At 37.6% G+C, this 25,315-nt stretch overlaps 1 pseudogene; it reads right to left on the bottom strand.

Moving 5' to 3' along the window:
• Positions 1-392: 392 nt before the first annotated feature.
• Positions 393-23,750, bottom strand: LOC124805568 (annotated as a pseudogene).
• Between the last annotated feature and the right edge of the window lie 1,565 nt (positions 23,751-25,315).

Below are 25,315 nucleotides of genomic sequence, written 5' to 3'. Positions count from 1 at the left end.
ATTTTCAAGGGCCCACTGATTTCGCTCTCCAAAATATCTGGCTCTAGTTCTAAATTAACATTAACATCAGCAGTAGGAGCCCTGTCATGATGCAGTTCTTTCTTGTGTAGGTCTTCTACATATTCTGCCCATCTTTCCTTAACATCCTCTGCTTCACTCAGATCTTTTCCGTTTCTATCTTTTATCATTCCAATTTTTGCCTGGAATTTTCCTTTAATTTCTCTAATTTTCTTATAAAGATCTCTTGTCTTCCCCATTACGTTACTATCTTCAACTTCCTTGCACTGTTCATTAAAGAATATATTTTTATCTCTTCTAGCTAATTTCTGAAAATCTTTATTTAATTCAAACATAGCTGATCTATCTCCCTTGATTTTTGCTTTCCTTTGTTCTTATGCAACTTGCAGTGCCTCAACTGATAGCCATCTAGCCTTCTTACTGTTCCTTTCCTTGGGAATGTGTTTCTCTGCGGCCTCCTTGACAGTATTAGCTACTTCTATCCACATCTCTTGCGAGCTTTTGTCCTCCAGCTGTAATACATTAAATCTGTTTTGTACCTCTACAGCATAGTCGGAGGGTATAGAGTTAAGGTCGTATCTGCAAGTTGGGATACTTTTTGCTACATTCTGAAGTTTCTGCCAAAATTTTGCAATCAGGAGCTCATGATCTGATCTGCAGTCAGCCCCAGGTCTTGTTGTAGCTGACTGAACCGCGCTCTTCCATTCTGATTACAAAATATGTAATCAATTTGGTTCCGGTGTTGGCCATCTGGCGAAGTCCAGGTATATAGGCATCATTTTGGTAGTTGAAATAGTGTTTTAGTAATTATCAATGAATTTTCTTGGCAGAATTCTAGGATTCTGTCCAGCTTCATTTGTTGTACCAAGACCAAGTTTCCCTGTTATACCTTCTACAGCTTCATTTCCCACTTTTCCATTCCAATCTCCTACTATGAAGACGATATCCTTTTTTGGTGTTGACAGTAGTAATTCTTGTAAATCTCCATAGAACTGGTCAATAATTTCCTTTTCAGCATCGGTTGTTGGTGCATAAACTTGAATTACTGTGATGTTGAGGGGCTGACCTTGAAGTCTGATGGACATCATTCTATCATTTTTATATTTGCATCCCATCACTGCTTTTCTCACTTTATCACTAACTATGAAGGCTACTCCATTACTTCTGTTGTTATTGTGCCCAGAATAATACACCATATGGCCATCCGAAGCAAATTCTCCCATGCCAGTCCACCTCATTTCACTTATTCCCAATATGTCGATGTTAGTTTTCTCCATTTCTCTTTTCACTATGTCTAGTTTTCCTTGACACATGGATCTTACATTCCATGTTCCTATGCAGTGCTTCTCTTTGCACCATCTTACTCTTCGTGAAGCTCCTCTCAACCTGGTTCCCCCCGGAGATCCGATCGGGGAACTTGAAACTCCGGAACATTTTGAGCTGAGCGCATGGGGTTTTCTTGGGATAGTTCAGTGGTGGTTTCCCATTGCCTTCCACTGTCCTCCAACTCCTATCTTGCTCACTGACTCAGTTTCCCACTGGGGTTGGTTACCCAACCTTCCGCTGAGTTGCTCAGCTTAACAGGGGGCACCACGTGTAGGTAGGAAGTTGGAGAATTGAGGTGACAGAGGCTGTGAGAACTCTCTTGCCGAGTTCTTGTAATCGCATATCACCCCCATTTTATGCTAGAGTCTCATGATGTCTGCAGAGACCCTCCCAGGTTATTTCCTGGGCCCAAAGAATATGGGAGAATAAATAGGACATGTGTTATAGGCTAATGGTCAGAATTTTAGCTATCAGTGCATGTACCTTGGAAGTAAGTTCCCCCTCCAAAACTGGCTACTTATGACTGTCTGATGCCTGTTTTTCCAACTGGCCAGACTGTAGCAGGGAATAATCAACTACAAATCCATAACTAGTACAGGAGGCAGCTCACAAGTTATAGTACTGTTAGTTGGGTAAGCACATCCATCACAGCACGGTTGTACCACATCCGATGGGAAAAATTGGTTTTTAATCATTCTGAGGCCAAAAACTGCATAAAAAGCAACAGTAACATCAGGTTTTAATTTTCCTGAGGCCAAAAACTGCAAAAAATGGCTACGATGAATTCAGTTGATAATTGTCCTGAAGCCAAAAACAGCATAAGAAGCAACGATGAAATTGGTTTCTAACTGTCATCAGATGGGTGCAAGACATTTCCAGTATAATCTATAACAGATCTGATTGTCACAGGGGTCACATTCATCATGCATGCTTCCAATCAGCTATATCTGTAATCAGATAACCCCAGTCAGGAATCACATGGATTAAGATCAGTTAACCTGGATGGCCAGGTTGTATGGAAATAGCTGATAATTCTAGCATTTCCAAAATGCCCCTGGAGCAGCTGCTTCACTGGCTGTGCACTCTGAAGAGGAGCACCATCTTTCATAAAAATGATCCTACCTACTCTGTTGAAGGTTCTGAATAACACTGATGTGCAAAAGACTCTCATAGTGTCTACCAACAGTGGTACGGGAAACAGGCCCATCTCCTCAAAGAAATGTTGCCCTACAATAAATGACGCTGTCAACTCTACCACACAGTTAACTTTGCAGAGTGAAGTGGATTTTCTGAAGCCCATTTTAACCAATTTCGTGTAGTGACATGTGCTCAGAGATGGAAATGGGCTTTGTCTGTCCACAGAACGTACCATGGCCATCCACTGACCACATCCATGTGGGCAAGCATGTTGAGAACAGATGTTTGTCTTACTGGCAGAGCAATATGAATCAACTCTGGGGTTACAATGCAGGATGTCTCATAGAATTTTATACCGTGTGATCACAGACATCATGTCTAAGTTCAGGAAATTCCCCATTAACGGCTTGTTTGCTCATCATCGTTGGAACCCATCTGCAATGCTGTGCTGACATCTTCTACTGAACTTAGATCAACTGCTTTCCTCCCTCTACCACCGTACACTTCAAAAGAATCTGTTTTTTGAATTTGACAATAATTTTCTCCAGACCCTTGACAGACATTGGACCCACAACTTTTTCAAATCCTCAAGTATCCGAACTTTTGAAGAGCTGCTGGTGCACAGTCACCATTCTTGTCATTGAGCTTTAATGGCAGTTCATGATCCTGCTTTGAAACAATCATACTGAGCATTTCAGACAAAAACTAAGAAACAACCATGTAGCCCACATTTTTAATTTTGCATATTCTGCTGCTTACAGTACCGTCCAGTGGTAAAAATTTTGATTAATTTCTTTTCCAATAATGTTTCCACCTAAACACAGTGTTCTAATTTTATGCCATTCTGAATGGTGGTTAATTTTTTATGGCATTTAGAAACTGGAACTGTAATTATCATCACCCATCATATATAACTATACTGAAAAAGCACTGATTCTTTCATAGTCTCCTGCAATGTTTTATACGTATCATGTGGCAGATACTACGCCACCAAGTTTCGTCATCGTACATAACTTTGTGAAATGGGAACTGAGGATCTAACAACAGCCATAATCTCTTTTGCAAGTCAGCCTACCCACAAATTAGCTTGCAAACTTCACTAGTAGCCACATATTTTGCCTCCATTAAAGAAAGAGCTGTATTTAATTTTTCCATATAACTGAATCTCTATGAACCTTGCATAGAATACAATTTCTTGATCATCTTGTGCATTTGTCCTTTCCATGATCAGCATCACTGTAAGCTTCAATGTTACAGACTTCATTCTTCTCAAACTTTTTTTTGTTTCAGCTGGTTAAGGTATTTATTTTTCATCCATGATGTCATATTTCTTTAAAATCCTTTCACATATGCAGCCAGATTTATTTCAATTTAGTTGTCAAATTTCATTATTCTTAAGATCAGGATGCAATCAACCTTTTCTTCAGTGATCTGAATATGCTTACCCAAATGTTCAGTAAATTTATTTGTTGGATCAATAAGCCCATAGTCAGCCCCTCATCAACATAAAACAGCAGTACCAAGTTTTCAACATGAAACATATATATGTGGACCTGAACATTTCTCCTGTAAATTACATTTAATAAGAAATTTAAATAGACATTCATACTAACATTTTGAGGCTTGTTTTAAGCCCCTACAGAGTCTTCAGTAATCTGCATACATGTCCAGTACCATAATCAAAGTGCTTTGGTTAATACATGTATATTTCCTCCTTCAAAATACTACTGAGAAATGGTGGCCTTACATGAGATGGGCTTATTCACCAGTCACCATGAATTACAACATACAACAGGGCATTACAACATACAACAGGGCTATCGTAGTCTCAAGTCTTTCTAGATGGCTAAATGTGTCAACATAATCTATTCCAAAATGTCGAGTATATATGTTTGCCACCAACTGAGCCTTACGTCAAATCATTTCATTATTTGATTTTATCTTTGCTGCAAAAACCCACTGACTTTCTATCATCTAATGTTGTAAACTAATTCCTATGTTTTATTTTTCTTCAGAGCATTTTGTGTCTTACAAAGAAACATCATTCTTGGATAGTTGGCTGAATCTTCACAGAAAAACGATGGTTTTTTTCTTCAAATTTTATCATTCACATAAATTTTAACTACCTTCGTCTTCATTTCTTGCTTCCAAGTTGCTCTCAACTTACCTCTTGGTGTCACAGAAATGGCTGCTACCCCTTTGGTCACTTACAGCTATTTCATGGTTTATAGAATCTCACTGACCATCCTCATCAAAATAAACATTTTCATGTTCATTTTCTGTATCAAACATCTCCCTTTCCATCTAAATCTGACGTATTAACAACCCTTTTAGTCTCTTGTGCTGTCAGGCGTGGTCAGCACTTGGATGGGTGACCATACAGGCCGCCATGCACTGTTGCCATTTTTCGGGGTGCACTCAGCCTTCTGATGCCAATTGAGGAGCTACTCGAACGAATAGTAGTGGCTTCAGTCAAGAATACCATCATAACGACCAGGAGAGCGGTGTGCTGACCACTTTTGGCCTGAAGATGGAGTGGATTTTTATATATATATATATATATATATATATATATATATATATATATATATATATAATAAATATATATATAATGGAAGGAAACATTCCACGTGGGAAAAATTATATATAAATACAAAGATGAGGTGACTTACCGAACAAAAACGCTGGCAGGTCGATAGACACACAAACAAACACAAACATACACACAAAATTCAAGCTTTCGCAACAAATTGTTGCCTCATCAGGAAAGAGGGAAGGAGAGGGGAAGACGAAAGGAAGTGGGTTTTAAAGGAGAGGGTAAGGAGTCATTCCAATCCCGGGAGCGGAAAGACTTACCTTAGGGGGAAAAAAGGACAGGTATACACTCGCACACACGCACATATCCATCCACACATACAGACACAAGCAGACATATTTAAATATGTCTGCTTGTGTCTGTATGTGTGGATGGATATGTGCGTGTGTGCGAGTGTATACCTGTCCTTTTTTCCCCCTAAGGTAAGTCTTTCCGCTCCCGGGATTGGAATGACTCCTTACCCTCTCCTTTAAAACCCACTTCCTTTCGTCTTCCCCTCTCCTTCCCTCTTTCCTGATGAGGCAACAATTTGTTGCGAAAGCTTGAATTTTGTGTGTATGTTTGTGTTTGTTTGTGTGTCTATCGACCTGCCAGCGTTTTTGTTCGGTAAGTCACCTCATCTTTGTATTTATATATATATATATATAATGGAAGGAAATATATATATATATATATATATATATATATATATATATATATATATATATATGGGGGGGGGGGGGTGAAGTGGCTTCTGTAACCTTTTGTAGTTGAATTATTTTACATCTCTGTACATGAATGTGCGTTTTCCCCTTCCCTCCCCCCCCCCTCCCTTAAACACACACACACACTCACACACACACACACACACACACACACACACACACACACACACATTTTTTCAGGAAAGTAAGAATGATACCCACTATTAATTTTTTTTCCATAGGAATCCAAGCATAACATTCTGTTCCAACACCACAAAGTTATAAAAATGATCTTCTTTCTTAATAAATATCTCAACTGGAGTTTTAGCTTTAATTTCCAAGGGACCAATCTCACTTAGAGTGTGTTGGCAACCAAACCTGCCTCACACTCACAATACTTTTAGTACATTTTCAGCAGAGCAGAGTCAAAAATGTGCCATCTCACATAGACTTCTGTACCAAATGCTTCAATTTGTACACCATTTTCAGCACTGTCCATCTTCCTGGCAGTTCCAAATGGCTCATACATAGTGTACTAACCACACTGATCTGTTATGTGATGTGTTGCAGCACTATCAATGTACAGTCCAGTTTGTTTGGATCTACAGAAAAAATGGTTCCATCTCACCATTGAAACTGTCTTCTCAATTTTTGAGCTATCTGTCAGTCTACAACTTTCTGAACTTCCCACTTTTGCTAGTTAAAAACACAGAAATGTCTTTTATTCTGGCTACATTTTTTATTTATTTTCTAGTGGCGGCATCCAATGTTGCCAGGGTCAAAATACATTGCATGGTGGACAGCATGAGGACCATACTCTGTATCAGACAGATACAGATGTATATTCCATTAAACTTATGATGTGTATAAAGTATACTAAATTAATTAATCAGTGATGTGATAACATATTATTATTGAAACAAAACATGTAAGAATGAAACTTAATTGATTTAATGAAAAATTTAATTTTTAATTCATATATATTTATATTTGCACAAATATATCTAGAAACAAAGGTGATGTGACTTACCAAAAGAAAGTGCTGGCAGGTCAATAGACACACAAACAAACACAAACATACACACAAAATTCTAGCTTTCGCAACCAACGGCAAAGAGTTTGCCTTTGAATATGTCTGCTTGTGTCTGTATATGTGTGGATGGATATGTGTGTGTGTGTGTGTGTGTGCGAGTGTATATCCGTCCTTTTTTCCCCCTAATGTAAGTCTTTCCGCTCCCGGGATTGGAATGACTCCTTACCCTCTCCCTTAAAACCCACATCCTTTCGTCTTTCCCTCTCCTTCCCTCTTTCCTGATGAAGCAGCCGTGGTTGCGAAAGCTAGAATTTTGTGTGTATGTTTGTGTTTGTTTGTGTGTCTATCGACCTGCCAGCGCTTTCTTTTGGTAAGTCACATCACCTTTGTTTTTAGATATGTTTTTCCCACGTGGAATGTTTCCCTCTATTATATTCATATATTTACACAAAGCTGCATATCAACTGTATTTTTAGTTTTATTGTTTGGACTACAAATGCACAAATTTTGGGATGATCCAACTCGCCATTTAGCCTTGTGAAAAGCATTATTCCTTTAACACCACAATTTTGGAGTGTTTGACTCTGTATTTTCTTGATGGTCATGTTGTAAGCCAACTTTACTGACAGTAGCTGGATGTTCATTGCATTTTTTCATGGATACATAGTGGAATGCATTTTACTTTTTGTTATTTTTCTCACTGATCCTCTCTTGATCACTGTTAAAATGGGACTGACAAAAATACACTAACCTGCAGTTTACACTGATGATCGAAATTTGATGTATTTGATTTTGATATTACGAAACATTTGGATATATTTGTTTTCAGAAATTGAAGAAATTTTGTGGGAATTTAGCCTTATAATAATTTTAAGTATAGATATTAATGTTGTTATAATTTTCAGCCACATATATCTTCAAAGGTTTTGGAACTTACCCAAAAAAGAAGTTGAAAGATACTTCCTAGAAAATTCCAATCCCGTCTCTGTCTCTCACTGACACATGAAATAGCACACAAAACATTTTAGATGCTATTCATAAATATAAAGCATGAGAAAACGATTGTACCACTCACACTCACCCACTGACACCCACTGTGACCAAAGTCCCTTACTAACACGGGAAATAAAGGGCAACCAGAACTGCAAGTTGATGGTAGTTGGTGCGTTATACAATTTTGTATGTACAGTAGAGAAAGCAGGATTACATTTTACAGGCAAATACAAAGTTACTGCATATTTCCTATTACAATAAAAGAGTAAATATTTAAATTTGATAATTAATACTCACTCACACTGTATACACATTTCTTTATAAGATCCACTGTTAAATGATTTTTGAATGAATTTAGTTCCTTTACTTCCATAATTGGTTTTGGTAGCTTGTTAAAGAACCTGTTGGCTGCTTCAATGGAGGATTCATTGCCAGTTGGAGATTACATTGTCTTGTGTAATGAATTTCTTTTCACTTATTCTCATTGTGATAATATTTTGATATATATGGAGTGAGTACACTGTCATAATACTATGGTGTACAAAAAATTGTCTACAAGTTTATCTGGATGGGAATTTTGCTATATATTTTGCTGCTCTTCTCTGAAATTTAAATATTCTTTTTAAAATTCTATCTTGTGCAGTTCCCCATAATTGAATTGAGAAGAACAGACATGGGGACACAAATCCATAGTATACTGTCCCAAGGACTACATCACCCACAACTTCTGCAGTTTTGCATACGAGGAAAATCTGCATACTTATCTTTTTATATAGTACATCTATGTGCTCCCCCCCCCCCCCCCCCCACCACCCCTGCCAAATGCTTGACTGTAATAGTTCCTGAATTTTTCCACTTTTTACTTCTTTAATTGCCTCACTTTTTAATTTAACATTTACATTAACATTTCGCTCTGCTTGGTTTGGAACACTACATGCATTTTTTGAGACTGATTAATAAAAAGATTGTTTCGTACTAACCCAACTGCAAATACTGTTCTTGAACACAGAATGAGTTGTTTGATGTTTGTAAGCAACTGGAAATCACTCTGACTAGTGTCAAATGATTGGCAGCTGCAGCCTGTGGTACCGATACCAGAGGTATCTTTAGTACTATTGTTCCCTGTGGATTGGCAACTGCTGCCTGTGGAACCGATACCAAAGGTATCTTTAGTACTATTGTTCCCTGTGGATCCTACCTCCTCTACAGGAAGTGTGGGATTTGTTGTTATCCATTCACTTGAACACGAAATGCTTGTCAGTGGTAGATTTAGGAATCCTGTACAAAGTAGGCATGGATAAGGGAAGACTCAGGATGTTACCCTGATCTCCCTGATGAACAAGTTCGAGTTGCTGTCTTTCACTGAAACTGAGCAAGTGGGATTCACTTCACCTGTTTTGGTGAAACCTGTTTTGCCCTGTGGCAAGAGGAGGAAAATGAAAAAAGGTTGGTGTCTATTAATTGTAAGCATCTCATACATATGGCAAATAATGATAGATGCAGTATTTCTTGATTTCTGGAAAGCATTTGACTCAGTACCAGATCTATGCTTATTGTCGAAAATTTGATCATATGGGATATCAAGCAAAATTCATGACTGAACTACAGATTTTTCAGTAGGGACAATACAGCAATTGGATTGAGAGTCATTGTCAGACGTAGGAGTAATTTTGGGTGTGCCGCAGGGAAGTGTGTTGGGATCCTTGCTGTTTATGCAGTACATGAATGACCTTGTGGACAATATTAATAATAACCTCAGGCTTTTTGCAGATGATTCATTTATTTATAGTGAAGTACTATTTGAAAGATGCAGCATCAATATTCAATAAGATCTTGATAAAATTTGAAATTGGTGCAAAGACTGGCAACTTTCTTTAAATGTTTAGAAATGTACAATTGTGCACTTAACAAAAAAAGAAAAAAAAGTTAGTGTCCTGTGATTAAAATATCCATGAGTCAGAGGCAAAATTGGCTAACTCATACAAATACCTGGTTGTAACAGTTTGTAGGGATACAAAATAGAATGATCACACAAGCTACGTAGTGGGTAAAGCAGGTAGTCAACTTCCATTTATTAGTAGAATACTGGGAGAGATTGCTTACAAATCACTCATGCAAACCATTCTAGAATATTGCTTGAATGTGTGGGACCTATACCAAATAGGAATCACAGCGGATACTGAACGTATACAGAGAAGGGTAGCATGAATGGTCACATATTTGTTTGACTCATGGGAGAGTGTCACAGAAATGCTGAAGAAATTGAACTGGCAGATCCTGAAGATACATGTAAACTATGTTGAGAATGCCTACATATAAAATTACAAGAACCAGCTTTAAATGATGACTCTATGAATATACCACAACCCACTGTGTATTGCTCACAAAGGGATAATGAGGAAAAGGGTACATTAATTACAGGACACAGAGATGCATTTAAACAATAATTCTTCTCTCACTTCAGTTGTGAATAGAATAGGAAGAAATCCTAATAACTGGTACAATTGAATGTAACCTCTGGCATGCATTTCATGATTTACAGGGTAAGATCTAGATGTATATATTCATTTGCAATTTCAATATTTAGAACTGTTTCCTTTACAAGCTCCTCCTTTGCCCCAACTGCACATGTAATTGTAGTGTCATCAGCAAACATTGTTTGCTGTTTTTTACATTCTGTGAAATCATTTACATAGAGAACAAACAGAAACAGCATGAGCACAGACCCTTGTGGCACACTGTGTCTGACAGTTTGTAATTCACATCAGTAAATAATTATATTTCCCCCACTAGTAAGTCTGATATCTATGCACTCTTACCTGTTCATGCTACATGATTTGACTGTGTCATAACATTACTCTCAGATCCATTAGCCTGGAATGATGTACACAGGTATAAACCTTAGACATGCCCATGAGAATCCCAGAAGTCTTTTGTTGCCTGTCAAGTGAACTCAGAATATGTTCAACTAAGTCTGTTGATGATGTTATTGTTGATTTCCCTTCTCTGAAACTGTGTTTTAAATTTTTCATAAAAGTTACAGTTCTGTTCTTTATTATCATTCAGTAAAATAGCAAAACTTGAGATCAATAATATTGACCTATGTTTCCTAATTCACCACCGCTTCCTTTCTTAAATACTGGCTTTACTTCATGTGCTTTTAGTGAATCTGGAAACATACCTTCCTCTATTTTAGAATTTAACATATGCACTAAAGATTATAGTGTATTTTGCCTGATTCCATATACTAGTACATTCATTTGATCGATGGCCCTTTTTCTAACACTTAAAACAAACCAAATCTGTTTTACACCATTTTAATAAATGACCTATTTTCTGACATCGAAAGCATTTTCTACCTTCATTCCTTTTATAATGAGACATTTTGCTACATCTGCTTCATTTGAAGTCTGATTGCACCTTTACTGCTGCTTGTTAATCTTCATTTTCAACATCACTGATGTACTAACACTGTTATTATCACAATCTATTATTCTTAGTTCATAATTGAAATACAATTTTTGTAACATATTCCATGTTTTCTCTCCAGCAGATAAATCATGCCATGTAATGTAAACATAATTGAACTCTTTGCGCAAAGTTGCCAAAATCATGCACAAAGTTTACTGTCCCTAACAAAGGAAGTTGAGCTTGTACATCATAAAATTTGACAGAATGGTTTTCCATAACAACAGACTCCTCGCATAATGTTATGATATTTTTGTCCAAGAAGATCGATGTATTTTGCACAATGAGCATCATAAATCTTATGCAGCTTATCCCAGATCTTTTGGCAGACTTGCATTCTGCCATATTAAGTAAAGGCTTGGTGTCAAATGACAGAATTAACTGCTTCCTTGTCTTTGTACCAGCCTTGGTCCATATAAAAAGATTGGTTCTGTAATTTTATGTGTTTGTCTCTGGCTTGATCATCTCACCATTTAAAATGTTGAAGATTTTGTCACACTATAAAATAACTCTCATTATAACCCTCCAAGCTCTCCAGTTTTCTTCACCAATGAGTCTTTCAATTTACTGTCCTTTGTCAGCCATTTTGTTATTTTTTTGCACTTCTGTAACAATGAGTTACTGTCAAGATCAGCTACAACTGTCGCACTTTGTGGAAACTTTTCCAATCATACATGTCTGTTACCATGATGATAAAACATCAGATGTCACTTTAAAACAGAAAATTTATTTACAATACCATAGAAGTACAACAGTAGGGCCTACTGGAAGAATACGTTGAAACCATCAAAGCACAACAAACACCACTACTCAAATGAATGAAAGAAGTTTCTGTAAAGACAAATGACAACTTTCAAAAATTATTAAGACACACATATACAACAACGTAGAGGAAGACCAAGAGATGAATACACTAAACAGATTCAGAAGGATGTAGGTTGCAGTAGGTACTGGGAGATGAGGAAGCTTGCACAGGATAAAGTAGCATGGAGAGCTGCATCAAACCAGTCTCTGGACTGAAGACCACAACAAACAACAACATATACAACAACTTTGATAATGCACTGATACTTCCATGTTTATGAATGTATTAATCTGTATATTAGGATTGGTAGTCAATTTCATTGACAGCTGTAAATTTTCTTGCCTTGTTTATGTTTCTTCCAGTATTGCAAACTAATTTATGTGCCAGCAATGGTTGACATTGGGCTAATAACCTGAAACCTAGATCACTCAAACAAATAATTAGTGGAGTAAGTAGTAAAAATGTTCATTTTCACCTGTAGTTATATTTTACCAAATACCCAGAGTGAAGCCAACAGAAAATTCCCTGCATTGTGTGTAAAACATTGAAGTTCTCAGCAATCTATGCACCTGCATCTACATTAAGCAAAATGCCTTCATGTATAACTGAAAAGTTAGGGCAGCTGCTGCAGCAGCAGGATGGTTTATGTAGGTAATGTGATCCACCCAATACTGGACACTGTTGGCATGATGTCTCATTTGTATCACAGAGTGCCAATTACAAATGCTGTCCAGTTTCACAGATGTATCCAGCTTTGGAATTGGTCACTTGAGTACAAGCCAATTCTCACTGTGCAATGCTCAGGAAAGTGCAGATCAATGACACAGAATTTGCACATAGCAATTCTGAAATTTTTGTCAAGTCCATTCAAAAGACAAACAGCTGTCTTCTTGGATGTCTTTCCTGAGGACTCAGGTGAATGAGACCATGACAGAAAGAGTTTCTGTGCCTTGCACACCTTCATGCTTCATGATATCCATCTCCATTTACTGTATTTTTATTTTTCAAGGTATATGTAACATCCCATGTTCCAGACTGGATGATTATCAGAGCAGCTTAGTCATGCCAATGTGGTTTCTTTATGAAACCTTAGATCAGCTCTCCACCACACATTACCAAACTGCTTATGCATTGGGCATTGCCTGATCTTAACCCTTTAACTGCTCTGGACGTGTTAACGTGCACGCCTTTGTACTTGTGCCTGGGTGCTCTGAACATGTTTACGCGCTCCACCAGTCCTTCTACCTGGTACTCTGAACCTGTGTACACGTAGACTACAGTACATCCTGAATGGATGTACTGGAGTGATGAAAATGAGGATAAAGGCTTCTGTTATAGCTACTTCACTGTTTACCTTTCTCATTAAATTTTTGACATCGTTCACATAATCTTTCTCTCATTCTTCATTGGATTCTGCAGCACTTAGTTACACTGTAACAGTGAATGAATACACATCATTACAACTTCAGGGTTTTCTGTAATTCAACACTCATTTGCTATTTCTCAAGGGACTCTGCTGCTTGAAGTATTATGGCCTACAGAGACATAGGTTTTTCAGTGAACAGAGGACTGTACCAGTATTTAATTTCTGGGCTGACTTCTGATTGTCAATAAATCCTTCCAACCCCTTTTGAATAATGACTAGTGGAACTGTTTCAAAACTGTCATGTTGTTTTTTAATAAGAGAATATTTTCTGGGAGAGGATTGGTGTTACATAACTTTTAATATGATTAGGTATTATTTACATTTTGTGTACCATGTGACTAGCCATTCAAAATCTCTTTTCTCATTACATGTTTATAGTTCTGGCAGGGTACTCAACTCACTGGAAGTGTCTGAAATAAATTATCTGAATCCACGGAATTCTAATGAGCAATTAGTCCACTGTAACAGAAACTGATTTGATTTTTCACCTGAACAAGTTTAATGCAGTTGGTAATAAATGGGGTATAATGAAGATGTATATGTCTACATCAGTACATTTACATCCATATACTGCGAATCACTGTGATGTGCATGGCAGAGGGTACTTAACCTTTACCATGTATTAGTGTTTTTTTTTTTTTTTTTTTTTTTTTTTTTTTTTTTTTTTTTTTTTTTTTTTCCACATACAGATTGCAAGAAGAACAGCTGCAGTCTCTTGTCTTTGCAGTAATAGACAGATATGATACATATTATACCTTTGCACAATATGATGTTTGCAAAAGCCATCACTTGACGACCAGATGCAAAACAAAATATAAATAAATAACTAAATAAATAATACAATAAAGCTTTGGGGCTTTAGCATATTCTTGGATTCCAAACTGACTATTGGTCCTTGAACCTTGCATAGCAGAGGAAATGTCTTGTTGTACCAGTTATTACGGTTTCTTCACATTCCATTCACATATGGAGTGGGGGAAGAATGATAGTCTGAATTCCTCTGTGCATGCTGTAATTACTCTAATCTTATCTTCATGATCCCTATGTGAGTGATACGTAAGAGACTGTAGTATACTCTTAGAGTCATAATTTAAAGCCAGTTCTTGAAACTTTGTTAAAAGACTTTCCTAGGATAGTTTGTCTATCTTAAAGAGTCATCCATTTCAATTCCTTCAGTATCTCTGTGAGACTCTCTCACAGATCAAAGGAACCTGTGCCCATTTGTGCTGTCCTTCCCTGTATATGTTCAGTATCCCCTGTTAGTCCTATCGGGTATGAGTCCCACACACTTGAGCAATAATCTAGAACTGGTCACATTAGTGATTTGAAGGCAATCTCTTTTGTTAGACTGCAAAATTCCAACAGTGACTCGCTGATATTATGGTCATAGGATAATACATTTTTTTTCATTTTGTGAAGTGCACAGTTTTACATTACTGAACATTTAAAGCAAGTTGCCAACCATTGCACCAGGTTGAAGAAACAAGTCACACTATGAATTAATCAGTTTTTGTAAGGGAGATGGGGGTTGTGATGGTAGCACATGATCAATAATGCAAATTTCAGTTTCTCAAAACTAATCACCATTTATCTATATGGCACAATAATAGTAGTCTAAGTCTTTGCAGAGGTGGCGAGTGTTACCTTTCATGTCATTTGTTCATGCAGAAGAAAAATGCTATCTAATGCCCTACCCTGAATACAGCAATTAGGAAAGTGTTCTTTTCCTTCACAACACTGCAAAATTATGCACACCATTTTTATAACAATGTATTTTCTATTTTAAGGAAGACAACATCACACAACACTGCAAAATAATGCACACCATTTTTATAACAATGTATTTTCTATTTTAAGGAAGACAACATCACACAGTATATTAAAAGTTTTACTTAACTTCAAGAAAAGGTCACAGGTCTAGAGTCTCTTCTCTAGTGCATAGCTTTAAAATCAATTGTTTCGTCCAGGTTGTTTAGTGACAAGGCGTGATGCAAATAGTTGTCATTAAGCAAAAATGTGGCTTTATTCAAAATCACATAGAGTTACTCCATAATCACTCTCACAGATTCAAGACACAAGAATAGTACATACAACTTAAGACCATGTACATTTTTCCATATTGCAATGAGTTTTATGTATCTTTATGCCATCAACTCCAAAATTTGTCTGATGTAATTAGCACCAGGGAACAATAATATAAACATGCAATTTTTTTCTCAAACCTTCCAGAACATTCTATGAGTCAACAGAATGTTACCATGACTTCAAATTTTATATTCTACATCAGATTTAATTTATTAGATACTTCTTGTGGATATGTATTTCTTTAAAGATTTTTAATAATGACAATGTGAGAATATTCAGCCTGTAAACTTCTTGTCACCCTGGGAAGTTAGTTACATATGGACATTATAAAAATAAAAACATAAATAAAAACAAAGATGAGGTGACTTACCGAACAAAAGTGCTGGCAGGTCGATAGACACACAAACAAACACAAACATACACACAAAATTCAAGCTTTCGCAACAAACTGTTGCCTCATCAGGAAAGAGGGAAGGAGAGGGGAAGACAAAAGGAAGTGGGTTTTAAGGGAGAGGGTAAGGAGTCATTCCAATCCCGGGAGCGGAAAGACTTACCTTAGGGGGAAAGAAGGACAGGTATACACTCGCACACACGCACATATCCATCCACACATACGGACACAAGCAGACATATTTAAAGACAAAGAGGCCCAAACTCTTTGTCTTTAAATTTGTCTTTAAATATGTCTGCTTGTGTCTGTATGTGTGGATGGATATGTGCGTGTGTGCGAGTGTATACCTGTCCTTCTTTCCCCCTAAGGTAAGTCTTTCCGCTCCCGGGATTGGAATGACTCCTTACCCTCTCCCTTAAAACCCACTTCCTTTCGTCTTCCCCTCTCCTTCCCTCTTTCCTGATGAGGCAACAGTTTGTTGCGAAAGCTTGAATTTTGTGTGTATGTTTGTGTTTGTTTGTGTGTCTATCGACCTGCCAGCGCTTTTGTTCGGTAAGTCACCTCATCTTTGTTTTTATATATAATTTTTTCCCACGTGGAATGTTTCCTTCCATTATATTAAAAACATAAATAGCAACATATGGTTTGCTTGCATTTAAAAGTGTATGGTAAAAATAACAATAAACAAAATAGTTTTGATTTTTAGAGCATTCACTGTCAATTATTTACAAACTAATCTTCATAGTGTGTCCTCACAGTATTTGAATATATTGTTACACACACACTCATGCATGCACAAAAACACAAACACACACACACACACACTGGAAAACTCTGTGAATATCCACAGTTATGGATAATATTATTTACAAATAAAAATGAATCCAAATCTGGCCAGTATGTATGCAGTATTGCAAATTTTGCTAACTGAGCAAAAGTTCTGTCAGATCCTGATCTATTAAAACTATCTTAAATTTTGTGTGTGATACAGTCCACCCAACACTCCATTTGGCAACAGCCCAATAGATCTTTTCTAGTTAACAGTCCTTCAGAAATCTGTATATCAAGTGGCTTAAGTGTAGCTGTTTAGTGAAGGTGACACTGATGTTTACCGTACACACTGAGTTTAATATCATGTTTGTGTTGTTTATGATAATTATAAGAGGGGTGAAGGATAGAGATGTATTGCTTGCACAAGGCCTGACACTCTTGAATAGCACCTGGGGTCTGCAGACATTCAAGGAATAAGAATAACCAAACCATAAAGATACTGTGGAATGACAAAAATATTCCGTCAATGAATGGCACAAAATATGCAGAAATTAATATACAATACGCACACTAGCAATGCCTGGAAAAAGCTAGGTATTACAGGTTACCTGTTGAGAATACTCCAAAATATTGTATTTCCCATCATATTCACAACAAGCATGTATGCTGATATCATGTATTACAATATAACTGGTGGAATTTAGTGGATGTGGAGAGATGGAATTGTTCTTGTATATTATTTGGTTTGAGGTTTCAGTAACAACAGTAGTTTTGATACCAAAAACTAAATGAAACAACATCGATATTTGATCAGTGACTTTCTGGAGTATACATGTGAATGATAATTCACCCATTTAGGATCCGACAGATGTAACTACATTTTTGCCACTTTTGAGTTGTTAGTACCATAAGGTACACTGAATCAAGACCTACGTTACGATCAAACAAGCGTAACTCTGTCTTATGTGGTTTCCGTTTTAGTTGTCAACGTATCTACATTTCACAAAAAATAGTAAAAATCAGACAGGCGGAAGAGCTGATTCGTTTTTAGACCACTGGACATGGTGTTAATTTGTGAAACAGAACAGCTCTTACATATCTCTGATCCTAACAGAACTGTTAGAAGTTGATTTCCCCCATACTTCACTTTAGAAGCATTGTCACCATCGCTCTGTGACAACAATGAAATGTAACTTCCTGGCAAGGAAAATAAATACTGTTTCAGTTGTGAATGGGTTTACAAGCAAATAGGAGTGCTATGGAGTCCAGAGGAAGAAGGACAGTGAAAACATGCCTGGAGAAGGAACAAAATTTAATGGAATCTTGTAAGTATTAGAACCTGTTTCTTAGTGCGTATATTTTGGTAGTAAGTACTATAACAATAATAATAATAATAATAATAATAATTATTATTATTGTTATTGCAGCTGTTGTCATTATTATTATTATTCATTATGTTTATAGCTCAGGAAGGATGTGATGTGGAGATGCTAAGGATATTCATTGGTTCAGATACAGATGATCCTTCTTATGAAATGGACAACACTACATATTCTGGTGAGCAGCCGAACAATTACTAGACACTACAGCAGTTCCAGTTAATTTTCTTTTCCCTTCCTATCAATACTTGTCATCTTATTGTTACAGCCAGCAGTGTTGAACATGGAACGTCCCTTGTAAAGAATGTCACAAAAACTGCTGAGGATGCAACTAGTGCCCAAGTAAATCATCGCAATCAGGACGGGAAACTGTAGATGACAATGCTGGTATTGAGAATAGTAATGAAACAAGAAAATGAAAAAGGGTAGCAGTTAAAGAGGAATGGAAAAGAAATCAAATAGAAATAAATCAACAGCATGGTAGGGCATATATTCCTACAAAGAATTCTGAAGTTCCTGCAAGTAATGTGAAGCCAAAATATTGCTCTAAATGTCCACAACAATGTGCCAGTAAGTTTACTGAGCAAGATAGGCAAAATATCCATAGAGCCTACTGGGATCTTGGATCAGTTGAGCTACAAAGGCAGTAGTGGATGAAGAAGAGAAACATAGTGTGAGGACACAATCGGATAACTCATGAAGGAAAAGCGCCAAGAAATTCTATCTAATAAAGGGACGTGTGTATGCAGTTTTTTCTCAAGACTTCTGACATTTCTGAAACCTTTGCAAGAAATACTATTAAAAAAAGAGATGAACGTCATGTACTTGAGAAAGAGCATAGAGGATGTCATGAGCCGAGTATAAAGAGACCCAAAGATTGTAAAGATGCTATAAGGAAACACATTAAGAGTTTTCCTATCCTTCCTTCTCATTACAAGAGGAAAGAATGTACAGCAGATTATTTACCTGCTGATATGAGTACTAAGCTAATGTATAAGTTATATTGGAAACAATGCTATGAGGAAGGAAAGACAGTTGAGAAATTATGGGTGTATAGGGAGATATTCAGAAAGGAATTCAATCTGAAATTCCACAGGCCACAAAAAGATATGTGTGATGTATGTTTAAAGTTTTCACACCTTTCGGCTAAGGAAAAGGAAGACAAAGATTTTGAAAGGGAACAGGAAGAGCATTTGAAAAGGAAAGAAATGGAAAGGGAATTTAAGAACATTAAGAAAGAAAGTGCAAGAAAAGGTAAATCTTTGCTAGCTGAATTTGACTTACAAGCTGTGCTTTATTGCCCTCAAGTGAATGCAAAGGCAGTATTCTATAAAAGAAGGCTCTCCCTGTACAATCTCACAGTTCTTAGTGTAGGAGCAAACAAAACCGATTGCTACATGTTGGACGAGACAACAGCAAAAAGGGGGTCAATAGAGGTGGCTTCATGTCTGTGGCATTTTTTGAAAAATCGTGCACAAGGAAAACCGATAACCTTGTTTTCTGATACATGTGGGGGTCAGAACAGGAATGCCAACATGAACACTATATGCTTGCAACAGTGGATGCACTGGACATTCCAACTACCAACTAATGCTTTTTTGAGCTTAGACATTCAAAAATCGATGTAGACTCAGTGTATGAAAGCATCAAAAGAAAAAGTAAACAGATGGAATAAAAGATCAAAGCATCATGTAAGCTAGAAAATAAAAAAAATGATCCATTGAAGATAGCACAAAAAGTCCTGAAACATGTCTGGGTGACACAAAACAGAAAAAAGGTGTCTTGCATAAACCTCATCCTATATTCTTGTCCACTTTAGATTTCATCCCTTCAAATTCATCATCAAAAACAGATTTTATTTCCCCACCTATAAGGGGCATTCAAAAAGAAACGAGCCAGAGGCGTAATTACAGAAACCAGTACCTGTATTTTAGAAGTATTGGCCCTGACTGTTGAGACACTTGTCCCACTTGTGGCACAAGGCAGGTGAATGGGTCTCATAAAATTCCCAGGGCTGCGATGTTAACCAGTTCCGCACATCCAGCTGGATGTCGTTGACTGAGGTGAATTGTTTGCCCCTCAGAGCCTGTTAAGGGGACCAAAAATTGTGTATTCACAGGTAGAGAGGTCCGGACTGTATGGATGGTGGCCGAGAACCTCCAATTTCAATTTCAGCAGGTGTGCTGTGACTGTGTTGGCTGTATGAAGCTTTGCATTGTCGTGGAGCAGAATGACCCCTCGGGTGAGATTGCCTGATCGTTTTGATTTGATCGCTTGGTGAAGGATGGTCAAGGTTTGCAAGTAACGCTGGGCATTCACTGTTGTCCCATCCAGCAGGAAGTGAATCAGAAGGGGCCATCTTGGTAAAAGAAGAACATCAGCGTAACCTTTCCTGCACTCATGTGGATGGCCTTTGCCCTTTTTGGTGGTCATGAACCTGCATGCTGCCACTGGAGACTTTGTTGTTTTGATTCTGGTTCGAAGTGGTGATACCATACCTCATCCCCAGCCACCACTCGTGCCAGGAACGCTTTCCCTTCCCAAGCATAGGGCTGCAGATGAGCAAGACAGTGGGCCATTCAACATGCTTCCTGGTGTGGGGCACCCATTGGGCAAACACTTTGCCTATGTGCAGTCGATCCTTCATGATGGTGTGAACACTTCGGGTGCTCAATCTGACCATGGCAGCTATGGCTTTCACTGTCACGCGGCTGTCTGGGTAATGAGTGCATCCACCAGCTGGACGTTGTAATCAGTGATGTAATCAGTAATGCAGTGTGGTGTTCCAGACTGTGCATCATCTACTAACAACACCTGTCCTGCCCTGAAGTGCCCGTGTCACACCTTGACCCTTGCAAGGGACATGCAGTGTATGCCATAAACTTGTGACATTCGTCAATGAATGTCCATTCCTACTTCTCCTTCTGCTGTCAGGAAATGAACACCGCCACTTTGCTCTTCTTTTGACACCTCCATGTCACTGTTTACAATGCAACTGGCAGTGTTGGATGGTTGATGCATGCTGCTGTCAGCCCTGTATAGTCATGTGACATGCACGTGTGCCCTCTAGCAATGGGCTGCGGACTTCCACGCTCTGGTCAGATCCACACCTCGTACATTCGCCCCAATATTACCCTCCTGTCACCAGTTTGTGCATTCCAGACTCTGGTTCGTTTCTTTTTGAATGCCCCTTATAGTTTCTTACTAAATTTCTTTCATAATGAATGAAGTTCACTTCCCGGACAATAAGGGTATAGTTGAAAGCAGTTCCAGTGAATACGACAACCCTCTTCTTGTGTCGGTGAAAGTTAGGAGGGTGTTAAGACTAGTACTTGATTGTAGACATTTTAAAACCTTTTTGGAAAATGGCTGGTTCATGTGAAATTGCCCAGTGACCATAGCTCTCATATCACAAATGTTTGTAAACATTTGGTGTAATGAAGTACATAATGTTAGATGGTTGAAATAATTTTTCCACAATTTTTTTATCAAAATTATATGTAGGTCATTTTGAAATGCACATCATTTTCACAAAACTGGGGTCAAAGACAATGTGGGTTACAAATTTCTAACTGCTGTATCTTTTTTATTTACGAATCAGTTTTATCCACTTTGGTGACACTGAAAGATAAAAACATCAACTACCGGTAGAATATAAAATTATTAAAATGCTGGTATGATGCATACACATACTTACAAATCTGTATTTGAGCATTTATTACAGAAATATCCAGGATATGAAAGAATAGTGCACGGGCCAATGTCTAGTTCTTCTTGACGTGGAGTAGGTGGTGCGCATTTCATTGAATGTGTTGAGTATAGTTTTTATGGAATTACACATTGTGGTAATTTCAGCCTTGTCTTTCTTGTCTGTGTTATCTTTTATTTCATTACTGAAGTGCATAGATAACAGAAGTATCACATTCCTTTTCTTTTTTGTCACATATGAGACAATTGTGATATCCTTCTGAAATTCAAATAAGCTACTGTTTCATTATGTTTTTATACAACTTTTGCACTTGGAAGTGACAGATTGGGATGGTTAAACCCAATCTTTAAGAATCGTCACAACCATGCAAAATCATTTTTACAAATTTAATTTTAAACTTGTCAGTAATTTTAGGGGTAAAATTGTCTTGACAGTCTTGTAAAAATAAAGTGGATGTAACTTATCATCTCCATGAAAGGTTTTTATAGGAGTTTTAGGCCACATACCATCACAGTTCCTAATAAAACTTTTTTGTGGGAATATTTTCTTGCAATTTAACAAGTTTCTAACTATGACTGATACTTTGTATTTGCATGCATCTACATTAATAGGAACTACTCTTCCTATATCTACCACTTTAGTATTAATTACTTAAGTCTGTGTCTTTGTTTTACATTCAGAATTTCTATTTTCTATTCGTAATTATGTTTAGTTATTTGCAATTTCAAAATCTGATTTTGCTGTTTGAGGACAGTATCAATTGTATTTGAAAGTTCTTGCAGTAGTTTCATGACAGAATTTAAGCAGACAGATATAAATGTTTGCACGGACAGACTGAAGAGTTTGTTTTTCCGTGTGACGTTCGAGAGGGAAATGTAGAGAAATAGGCTGAATGTGCCCTCTTCCAGGCATTAAAGTGCGAATTCCAGGATAGTCATGTGGAGGTACACGTTAAATAGCCACTAGAACAAATGAGCCAATTAAACCCTTTTTTTTTAATTTCGCTCCTCCACCATCTTACATTTTTGCATTTCCTGCATCCCAACATGCATATTTGAATTTCCAGCCAACGCCATCTCGGATTTCGACGACAGAAGCGCCAACTAACGGTGGCTGCTTGAACTGTGTGCCAAACAGTACATTATTGTACTACTTCCGGTATATGTGCTACAGCACGACATAAAACTTAACATACCATACGCTGAAAAATGATACTTTCAAAAAAATATGTGGATTACGAGTTAGCATTTCGTAATAAAGAGTGATCACTGATTACCATACAAAAGATAGCGCAAGCAGCAACAGAAGTGCATTCCAAAAATGTGATACTAATAATGCGTAGATAACATATATATATATATATATATATATATATATATATATATAACTTGAGAAAATAATAACAATAAAATGGGAATTAATGAAGGTAGAAACCTCACTCACATATATACCAGTAGCTGAAATGTGTGCAGGCAGGTAGTCAGTAGTATGCAGGTAGCTAGTAGCTGAAAAAAAAAAAGAAATTCTTTAATAAGTTGTTGCTATGGCAAAGTGCCACCTTCGGACATAAACTCAACGCTAATGTCTTAGGCAGTCTGCTTTGGACATCTTAAGGCGCAAAACGGCTCTGCGCGCTCAGTGTGGACGGCGAACCGCGCTGCGCCGCGCTGCGCAGTTTTCCGGCTGTTGTCGGTACATCAAAGGAGGTGGCGCGTTTGCGCGCGCTCCGTTTAGACGGGGCTTGGGGTCGCTCCATCTTCAGACAATGCGCGTGCTCCACCTGGAACACAGTGCACGCCTCGGAACGGCGTGGTGGGGCGCGGACGACGCACTCCACACTGTTTACAGGTGTGCGGGGGGTGCAGCAGCGCGGCGCAACACGGCGCGGCGCGCTCAGTGTGGACCCGCCTTTAGAATTTTCTCTAATCATGTAGAAGTTGCAGGATACAGGCTTTCTTAGTATCGGGAACACGGAAGAAAGTATTCCGAACACTTTTTCCACAATCCGTTGCTCTTGAAAGTCTGTAGTTAAAAGTCTTTTCATTGTCCTTCGAGGTTGTTGTCCACAATACGTGTCATCTGTGATAGTAACATAAGGTATTTTTCTGTCTACCTGGGAGGGTACGATCGTCCGGGAAAACGATGATACCGTTCCTCATATTCTCAAAAAAAAAGGTGTATTACGAAAAACACCACCGTCCGAAATTCGACCTTGGCAGCTGACATCAGCATACAAAAAACAATATCGTAGTCAGAATTCACTAGACCAAAAATAACAATACTGAAAAAAATCTTAAAATTGAAAAAATCTTTTCCAGAATTAGCCTTGGATTGCGAAATGTTTGCCATCCTTTGTGCCGAGGCAATGAGGAAAGTTCCATTTTCACCCATATTTCTCTGCTACAAGCAACCATTCTTGATGTGTCTGTGGCATCTGGAAGAAATAAATAGAAACTAATAATTCCTAATAATAATAACATAATAATAGTGAAAATTCTAATAATAATTAACATTAATAATAATTAAAGTCAATAATAAAGCATGCAATAGGAAAGTAGTAAATTCAAGGAATATTCCGCATTTTACTTGTCAACTTTATATGCCTCCCATTTTTTTAAGATTATTGTCGTATATTCCCCCTTTTCTTAAAGCCTTTCTTATCTTTTTTCAATCAATATTTCAATGTTATTTTACATAAAAGTGTCTCAAGTTTAAAACAGATTTATTCTGTACTGCTGTCTTTTGCTGTGGTAACGAAAGTAATACTTGTGTAGGATCCATATTGTCCATATGCAGCGTAAGTCGCTATTTTATAGTGGTTATGACTTACATCGTATACTCTCCTCCCCACTTGTTTGCTTGCCAAGCTACTATGTCGGTTCCAATTATTCAAAATTAAAGATTGTGTGGTAAGAGCTTAGCTCTGCTGTGTTTAGAGCGATTAGTGAAATCAATACTTATTGCACGCGAGTGTACGCCCATTATAATAACGACTCCAATCGCCAACCACGGTCATTTATAGATGAAAACTGGTTCTATAAGGATAGAACTGCGTGCGGCATCGCAGTGTGTGATAGTGGGTTAATGCGTTTATGGAAATAGCACCACAAGAGCTCAAAAGGCAGGATTAACAAAACCAACTCCAGATACAGGTGTCGGCTCTTGGTCAGAAGCGCATTCGGAAACAGACCATGCTTCTATGGCTTTACGTAGCATGACAGGTTCAAAAGATGCTGCGGTTTGCGAACAACATAAAAACTGGATTAAAGAAAAACAGAAAAAAATTCTGTGCAGACTATGCAGTCTAAGCACGCTAAGCAGCGTGCACTAAGCTAGTTAATATATAAGTTTATACAAGTTTTTGAACCTTTTGTGGCCTTTGCTACTATTTGTTATAGTCTTCGTTCTCTTTATAGATGTTATAATGTGATACTTTTACACCCTTGCTCTCTATAGCACACATTTACGCCCTTCGGTCGGTTTGTGGAATTTACC

The sequence above is a fragment of the Schistocerca piceifrons genome, chromosome 7 (assembly GCF_021461385.2).
Source record: "Schistocerca piceifrons isolate TAMUIC-IGC-003096 chromosome 7, iqSchPice1.1, whole genome shotgun sequence".
Taxonomy (NCBI): Eukaryota; Metazoa; Arthropoda; class Insecta; order Orthoptera; family Acrididae; genus Schistocerca; species Schistocerca piceifrons.
Note: the sequence above shows the minus strand (reverse complement) of the source record. Positions and strands in the feature narration are given on the sequence as shown.